The sequence below is a fragment of the Schistocerca serialis genome, chromosome 4, assembly GCF_023864345.2.
Source record: "Schistocerca serialis cubense isolate TAMUIC-IGC-003099 chromosome 4, iqSchSeri2.2, whole genome shotgun sequence".
NCBI lineage: Eukaryota > Metazoa > Arthropoda > Insecta > Orthoptera > Acrididae > Schistocerca > Schistocerca serialis.
The window spans coordinates 88,160,157-88,168,382 of record NC_064641.1 but is presented as its reverse complement, the minus strand read 5'-3'; positions in this window follow the sequence as shown (position 1 = coordinate 88,168,382).

Below are 8,226 nucleotides of genomic sequence, written 5' to 3'. Positions count from 1 at the left end.
GAAAAATAGGTGTAAGCTATAGGGAAAGACGGTCAATACACAAAATGTACAAGAACCCACGCCCGAGGATTGACTCGAACCTTCGACGCGGGGAGACCTGCGAAAGACTGAGAACGATGTGTTCCATCAAAACGGGTGTACGACAGGAATGTAGTCTTTCGCCGTTTAAAGTTCTAATTTTTATTCTCTCTGTTATTTAACGAGCGTTTAAATAATGTGACTGCGTATTATTATTAACTGATTTTTATTCTTGGTTTGTTTTAGCGATTCTTTTTCACTGTTTGCTCCTTTTATTTAAGTTCACTCCTTTTAATTATGTTTGCGGTGGTTAGGAAGTCTGTCTCCGTAAGTTAAGGAATATGGTAATACCATATGCGTTTCGGGTTGAGTCTCCTTGCTGGAACTTCTCCAACTGAAATCGTTAAAGATAATTTATCGCTCTATGGAAATCGATCGGTACAGCCAAGTCCTACGCTGTGTTATGTATATGGAATGTGGCGTCCAACGAAGTAATGACAGGAACCAAGGAAACGTTCAAGAGCGGGATTAAATTTGAAGATAAAAGGATATCAATGATTGGATTTACTAATGACATTCCTATCCTCAGTGAAAGTGAAGTAGGATTACAGGAGCTGCTAAGTGGAATGAACGGTCAAATGAGTACGAAATATGGATTGAGAGTTAACTGAAGAGAGACGAAAATAATGAGAAACGAGAACAACGAGAAACTTAACGTCGAAACTCGGATCACCAAGTAGACGAAGTTAAGAAATTGTGCTACCTAGGCTGCAAAGTAACTCGTGATGGACAGAGCAAGGATGACATTAAAAGCAGACCAGCACTGCCAGAAGGGGCATCCCCGGACGAGAGAAGTCTAATATTAGCATACATAGGCTTTAATTTGCAGAGGAAATTCCTGAGAATGTACATATTGAGCACAGCATTGTGTGATAGTGAAACATGAACTGTGAGACAACCGGAACGGAAGAGAATCGAAGCATTTGACGTGTAGAGTTACGGAAGATGTAGAAAATTAGGTAGACCGACAGGGTAAGGAATGACGAGGTTCGTCACGCAATCGAAGAGGGAAGGAATGCATGGAAAACACTGACAAGAACAAGGAAGAGGATGTTAGAACGTCTGTGAAGACATCAGGGAATAAATCTGATGGTACTAGATGGAGCTGTAGAGGGCTTAAACTGTAGAGGAAGGCAGAGACTGGGATGCATCCAGCAGTTAACTGAGGACGTAGGTTGCAGTTCCTACACTGAGATGAAAAGTTTGGGACACGAGAGTAATTCGTGGCGGGCTGCATCACACCAGTCAGTCGATTGACGATTAAAAAAAGCCCTTAAATTACATGACAGTAGCACACAACCATACAGCTTGAGGCAACGGATAATTTATGTTGGGTTAAGGAACTAGACGGCGATTATTGAAAATGTTACATTAAGACAATTTTCTTAAGTTTATGGCATTACCTGGGACCGCTTACTCATTAAGGGCGTAAAAAATTGGAAATTTTTGGTAAGGTCTTATTGGACCACGCTGTTGATGTCATCGGTCCCTAAGCTTACACACTACTTAATCTAACTTAAACTAACTTACGCTAAGGACAACACACACACCCACGCCCGAGGATGGACTCGAACCTTCGACGCGGGGAGACCTGCGAACCGTGACAAGGCGCCTAAGACCGCACGGCTACACAGCGCGCCGTGAAGGGTGCCATAAGATACGTTTATATTGTCATTCTGGAACAAATATCTGTCAGTCGTATTAATTCTTCAGTGGTAGTGATGGGGAACAAAATACAATATCAGGTTTGTTAAGACTGGAAGGACTTGAAGAGGACTGTTATTGCGAGAGATAGTGCGTCGTTTCATTAGATACCATGGATAACAAACAACATGATAAGTGTTAATTTGCTCAGCCGTGGGTGCACGAGCTCGTTTCATTTTGCGATAGCACTTTTCCTCACTTGTATGTTTTTGAAGGAATCTAGATTAAAGTTTGACGTTTCGTTAATGACGAGGTCATTAGAACAGAGCACAGTCTCGAATTGGGGAAGGATTCGGCTGTACGCATCTAAAGGACCTTCCATTTAGTGGTTTAGGGAAACCACGAGAAACTTAAATGTGGTATTCAGATTGTGATTTGAAGCGCCGTCTTTCCGAATACGAGTCCAGTATCAACGAATTTACAGCTTCGGTCGATGTGTGTAGTTCTGTGTGAAGATCCCAAATAATAAGTAGATGTATTTCGTTCTTCCACTACAGTAACAGGAATAAGCGTGTACAAATTTTACTTTCAAAATGATAGCTGCGACATATGTTTTCATTGCATCGTTTATAAATTCGACTGCTGCCTTAACCCATTTAATATGTAACGTTGTTAACACACATTTCATAAAGTTCATTTGAAAGATATTATATATTTGGGTGTTGTACTGATAATAACGATTGTGGAACATACGATGATTCATTATCATTCGGATTAGGAGCAATGTATTTATTCATATTTTTGCCAGAGTACCGCGATTCAAAATCTGTTGAATAGTTCAGAACGACTGGCGATGATGCTGTCAATAGAAGAGAAGGCAGAGAAATACGCTATAGATCGTTGCTTATCACAGAATCTCACATTGCAAGGTCAGTGAAGAAAGAGATGTGGAGCCTCCCCGTGACCGCTCTGGCATGGTGACAAACATAGAAGTTTCCACTGTCACCTCTACGAAAAGCATTAGTATTCGAATCGAGGAGTCACAGGATACGGGTCTGTGATGTCCGTACATCTGGGTAAGATCACCTAGCAGGGGATAGTAGACAGAAAAGCGACTGAAACGTAGCGGTTTTGAGTACCAATACGTGTGTGTGTGTGTGTGTGTGTGTGTGTGTGTGTGTGTGTGTGTGTGTGTGTGTGCGCGTGTGTGTGACGCATGATAAACGTCAAACTTTCAGAGGTGGTAGTGTTGTCAAAAAGAGGAAAGAATGTGTGATAAACATTAGCTGTAAGATGCTTACTTTAAGACCTATTGTGATGTCGTCAGTCATACGACCACACCGCCGCCTGAGAGATCGATCCTCTGGATGCGATTCTCTCGATAAACGGAAAGGAAGAATGGCTGTGCTAGCCAAAGAGTACACAGCCAGTGTCAGTACTTATGCTCGCCGCGAGGCGCCGCTAGGCCACTTCATGTGTAGCAGGAGTGTAGCGCAGTTATGCGTCTACAGTTCGTAGCCGCGCTCAGTGGTCGGCCAGCGCCGATGTTAGTCAGTCATCAACTGCAGCTCAGTCATTGCTGCTATCAAGTCTTTGTAGCCCAGTTCCAAGTTAGTCTTCAAATTCACTGGATTCGGCATTCAAGATTACGAGAGATTAATTCGTCCCTGCGAGAGTTGTGACTTGTAATTTACGTCACTCTACAGACGCTTAGTGTAGTCGCGTCTTTTATAATTGTCAACCAGCAGATCATGGACTACAACAAATTTAAGTAATAAATACTTTCTTATTTTGTACTCCTGCTAATTAATTGTGTTTTCGCCTTGTAGCTACCAAGCAGTCTTGGCATAGTAGAACCCACGTTTCCACCTCCTTGGCTGCCTCAAATTTGCTACATGTTGATGGACTCGGTTATGGTGGAAGATCGAGAGCCATCACCTATGGGCATGTGTTCAATAGAAGAGATGTATTTCACAGTATCGAAGAGGAAGAAGTAGCTCTTAAGATATGCGTTGTAGAGCCCATGTTTACTAGATGTTTTTATTCTATTTTTGGTCCATACTACCACCTCTAAAAGTAGCCTACCCTACAGCCTTAGCAAAAACAGTACTGGTACATGTAACCCACTGTTAAGTGTATCAGAACGATTTTCGCTTACAAGTTTCGACTCATCTTTCCCGGACCAAAATTTGTTACCTCAAATTGATACATTTACCCTTCTTCGTCGTTCCTGAAAGTTTGTAATATCAACACGGGATCACCAGATTTATTGAAAATGTGGCCATAGATCCAGAATGAGATTTTCACTCTGCAGCGGAGTGTGACATATATGTTACTTTTTGTGGTACCACCCAAAGATAATGGCACCACACCAAGTAAGCAATGCACATCGATACCACAGACATTAGAAACGTCTCGGTGCAGCCCACAGCAACTATTGGAAGAATGTAAAGGAGACATGCCCTCTCTCTCAGCGCAGTAGTGCCCTCATACGGAGTTCAATATAGAGCGGAAGATGGAAGCACTAAACCCAAGTTCGTGACATCAGTCAGCATCATGAAGTAGTACTAAAGGGTTATTCACATCTCATACGGAAATGTACTTTTGTAAATCTAGAACATTGTACTCCAAGAGAAGAATTAATTAATTACTGCATCAAGTGATGCTTCAATAGTCAATGACAGTTGTAAATTATCACGAAGTCCTGTGGAAAAATGTTAAATAAATCTTTTTATCACTCACGTAATAAAGTGAACTTATATCATGTGTTACAGTTCCGATGAGTCATCTTCCAGAGCAATCAAAAAAGCCACAGTTATCACCCGACGATTGTAGTTTCGTCTGCTCACAACACTTTCGTTTCCGTGCTCTATTCGCCGTCCACTATGATATGTTGGGTTATGTTTGTCACATATTCTGCGATCCAGTCACATATTTGTGAAGACGTAGCTTATGATTATGTATTGATTAGCAGTTGGCTATGTGATACAGGTTATGCCTTTCGAAAATCTGGGAAGACGAAATCCACCTGCTTATCTGCTTGTATTGCTTGCAAGATGTCTTGTGTAAATAAAGAAAACTATTTTTCACGCGAGTGGTTTTGCATGAAACCATACTGAACGTTTGAGAGAAGCTTGTTTTGGTGTTAGAATACGCACTAAGATCTTGCACCTAACTGAGTAGCAATGCCGATCTGTGTATTAGATCTTCCGATCTTTTAGCCTGTTTATTAATTGCTAGTGTTCCGGAGGAACTTGTCTTGAGTTGTCTTTCCTTTTTGTTCCTATACTGTGTGGAGGCCACTGGGATAAGAGGCGAGACGTCGTGACAAGTCACGACAAATTGATATGTAGCCGGTGCCTGACATCACGGGTATTTTCATGGCCGCGACATCACCGCCTTTAATCTTAACGGTGCACCAAAAAAAGTTTATGGCTGCCACTTGCTGACTTCGTTACCCTTGCTCATAACGCTGGCGTTACTTTCACACGTAGTAACGGTGTTGATGGTGCTCATAGTACAGCGATCATAGTTTCACTTTCACTATATACACACCGTGAAATGCTGTGTGCAAACTCTGTTATCGAGAAATCGACACTTTGAGGGAAGTTTTGATGTTATCATTGATGTAGATAGCCAGCAAAATATAATTTTCCTGCTCGTATTTGCATTCTGAGGCAGGTACTTTACCAATCTTTGCTTTCTTGTTGATCGCCAGTTACGTTTATCACTGTTTTCTAAAAGGTGATATATGCTGAATTTAGCACTCTGTTTAAGATATGGTGGGCACCCATTAGAATCATGAGTGTGAATGTTTACCTGCCTATTTCAACAGAAATACAAAGAATGGAGAACTGAAAAGTTTCCAGACTGATGAAAAGCTCTCCGATTCCAGCGTCGTGGCAATGTTAAAATACCCCGAAGTTTGCGAACAATGACGTACTTGTCCTGTTCTGTCGAAAACTGTTGACTTTGCCAGAAGATGATGACTAGAGCACTCTTCGAAAAAGTCGCGGGATTTTAACAGTGCCACCAGGGTGGAATTCGAGAGCTTTTCATCAACAAAACACTCAGGGAAGGTCTACACTCACTCATTTTTCTATTTTCAGTACATACTAAATTGCGAAAGCCCCAAACATCTAATCACTTTTGAGAATCTCACGCCAAACCAGTCTCAGCATCTTCCACAGTGAAAAAATCGAACAAATAATCGTCAGCCTTTGAAGGAATACTGGAAGAGGTGTTAAAAGTAGGTGGTAACAAACTGGCTCAGGTTCTTCAAGGAATTTTACAGGACTTCTGGTATAGTGAGAAAATCCCAAAGAATGGAAGTGTATATTATTAATCCAACTCATAACAAAGTGTACAAATCACACATAGACAATTACAGACGCATTTCCTTACCTGAAGCCGGCATTTAAATCCTGTCTAAAGTTCTCTTAACAGGTCAGAAAAACAAACTCACTGCTTCATTGCTCAAATATTAAACATTATTTCACGAAAAAATACGATGTGTGCAATAAATCTTAAGCTATCCTCCAAATTCGCAAAACTAAACAAACAGCAATGATATTTTTTTATTTAGGAAAGGGATATGATACCGTAAACTGACGGACACTGTTAAACACATTAGTGAAATTCTGTGTTGACGGTACGAAACACGAGAAAACTGATTAAACTACATCAATACAGTAAAACATTAAAACTAAAATTTTTTAGAGACTTCTGGATAATGCGAAATTAAAAGATGTCTCAGACGAGGGACCCACTTTCGTCATTACCATTCAACATAGTTCTGGAGAAATAAAGTCCGCAAAATAAAACTCGCCTTAACTGTCTAATATTTGTGCAGACATTGCAATCGGCCGCGTGGAGTGACCGCGCGGTTAGAGGCGCCATGCCACGGATTGCGTGGGCGCTCCCGTCAGCGATTCGAGTCCTCCCTCGGGAATGGGTGTTTCTGTTGTTCTTAGCACAACTTAGTTTAAGTTAGTTTAAGTAGTGTGTAAGTCTAGGGACCTATGACCTCAGCAGTTTGGTCCCTTAGGACTTCACACACTTTTCAACATTTGACATTGCAATCCCCTCCAATAAACAGACTAGAAACAGTCGAATCTGTAGAAAAACTGATTGAAAAAGCGTCAAAAAGCGGGCTTCAGATTTCGCTTGAGAACGTGCACCATGTATAAGTAACGAGACTAAGATGCAATAATCAACCTTAAATTAGAAAATGCGGTAAAATAATACAATTAAATTAATTTAAGTGTCTAGGAGGAATTATTAAAGCGACTGCGACAAGTCAGGAAGACAACTAAGTAGGAATGGCTTAACTACAGTGAGTATATAGATTCATTGGGACAGGTATGACAAAACAGTATCACAAAGAAGTAAGTTATATTACAATTGCTAAAACACAAGCACTGTACGCGCTTGAAACCGTAAAAATTGCTCGCAGATCCTTAAAAAAATTAAATGAGAAACAAGTAAGGAAAATTCTCAAGAAAAAGCTATGGACCAAATGTGAAAGAGCCAAGTCAGAGAAAAAAGTCACAGATGCCATCAGGAAATAATGGCTACAGCTCTACAGTCATATATATTTAGAACAGACGCAAAGAAAGTTCTAAACTTCTCCTTGTCATTGAAAATCTACAACGAAGTACCAGAAGTTAATGAAGACCTAAGTAAAATTCTTATTCATGAAGAAATCAATCCAGATAGAACGACATTTAGAGTCCCATATCACCAACACAAGCCTACCCGGCTAAATTCAGGATGGACAGAAGAACTTGAAAAGAAACACACTGAACGAATGAAGAGATAGTGATAGGAAAACAGGAAAATAAATACTAAGTTAGTGCCTTAGATCGCACATACAAGTATAAAAAAAGCGGTTTATTTCGAATATTAGAAAGTAACCCTGTGAATAAGAAATTCATTTTTACATTTCATTTTTCTCTATTTACTGACTTCAGCTCACAATTTAAGCACGTTTAGTTCTTAAAAGAATATCAATATGATTCATCCATGCAGGATTTCGATTAATAATGGTCCCTGGCAAGAATTATCGTTTCTCTATCATCATCGAAATATGTTTTCACAGTTTACCAAAAAATGTACAATTGTGTGAGAATTCCTATGGCGCCAAACTGCTGAGGTCATCGATCTCTAGACTTTCACACTACTTAAACTAACTTACTCTAAAGACAACACACACAGCCATGCCCGAGGGAGAACCCGAACCTCCGGCGGGAATGGCCGCCCGGTTCGTGACGTGGCGCCCTTAACTGCTCGGCCACTCCACGCGGCACATAGTTTACCAACCTGTAAACTAAAATGGACGCATCCTGAAAGGGACGTCTCCTACCTAATTTCGAGGAGAAAAAGTCAAAGCAACGGGATTACAACTAAGCATGCAGCTTTGCTTTATAGAAAGAGATGATCGCCGCTCCATAAAGATATATTACAGCATAAAGCTACACATTTTCGAAGACGCTACCGAGAACA